Consider the following 1534-nt stretch of genomic DNA (forward strand, 5'->3'; position numbering starts at 1 on the left):
AATAAACATTTGAAAACACTGTAGGCCTAACAAAAATATCCTGAAGTTAGATTTGCTCATTGCTGTCAGTTTGTGACTACTCTCATCTGACTCTAGCTCCAATCCCGTGAAGTTAGCAGAGAGAGTATTTTATTTTTTTGTACAAACAAGGAAACTGAAGCTCAGAAATTATTGTTCAACAGTTTATTGCCCACCCATCCCACAGGATGTAAGCTTCATGAAGGCAGAGCTATTTTATATTTTCTTCACTTCTCTAAGCTTTGCTCCTAGAAGTTTCTGGTGCACAGTGGACACATAATAGATGTGTATTGAATTAATGAATGATGAGTAAATGAAAAGAGAGGTTAAGTCACATGGCAAATAATACTTATGTTTTTATACCAGATAATCCTCATGTTTTATCTCATTTTAGTTCATACAACATTCTGTGAGAATAATATTACCCCTATTTTTATAGATGAGTGAACCAAGGCTCAGAGAAGTAAAATATGTTTCCTGAGTTCATATAACTCCTAAGATGGAGAGTCAGGACCAGGATCCAGGTCTCCCTTTGAGAATAGTTCTTTTCCCTATTCTAAACTGCTACTCTACCTCCAAAGTCATAAATGATTGTCTTCCACTCTCTCCTTCCAAATATTGGCATTTTAGTCTGCAGACAAATGCTTCACATCTCCTAAGAACAGGAGTCTGTACCCTTTCTCTGAAAAAAGACAGTAAATATGTTAGGCTTTGCTAGCCATATGTTCTCTGTCTCAACTACTCAATTGCCATTGTACTTGAAAGCAAAGACAAAATGGAAATAAATGAGTTTGGTTGTGTTTTAGGACAACTTTATTTACTAAAAGAGGCAACAGGCCAAATTTTTCTCGAGATGGGCAGTTCCCTGACCCCTGTCCAATAAGACAGACAAATTGCTGGCTCACTGTGTAGATGTTTAAATTCTTTCTTAGTTCTTTGGCTTTACTTCATATGTTATAGGAATGTTTACTGTATACGTATTAAATTACTCTGAGGTTGCAATGGTGTGCTAGTAAATGTTTAACTGGTTTTCTCAAAGGATATAAAAAGCTTTATGTGTAGTTTGCCAATGTATGATTTCTGCGTAACAGTCACTTCCACTACGGCCAATTTCAAGCCATCCATAGGGAGTCATTGAACATGGCATGGGTGTTAGATGGGGCAGGAACTGGCACCAGCACATCACTATCTGAAGGCATACATCCATTTGGATTCTTTCAGTAGACACAATAGAAATCTCAGCTAGTTCCAACGATAAGTAAAATGTAATATGTTACCTAACAGGCTAGATAGGCTGGCTCCAGAATTGGTTAATTTAGTGGCTCAGGAACATCATTAAGGTCCCAGGTTCTTTTTATCTTTCTGCTGTGCTGCCCTTGGCTTATTGACTGAATCCTCAGGCTTCCTTCATGGTTAGGAGGTAGTTGCCCTAGTTTCAGGTGTCATATCCAGATTCAAAATGTCTGAAGGAAGAAGAGGGAGTATCTTTCCTGTGTGTTTCTTAAAAGCAAGGAAA

Source organism: Pteropus vampyrus, unplaced genomic scaffold (assembly GCF_000151845.1).
Source record: "Pteropus vampyrus isolate Shadow unplaced genomic scaffold, Pvam_2.0 Scaffold68, whole genome shotgun sequence".
Taxonomy (NCBI): Eukaryota; Metazoa; Chordata; class Mammalia; order Chiroptera; family Pteropodidae; genus Pteropus; species Pteropus vampyrus.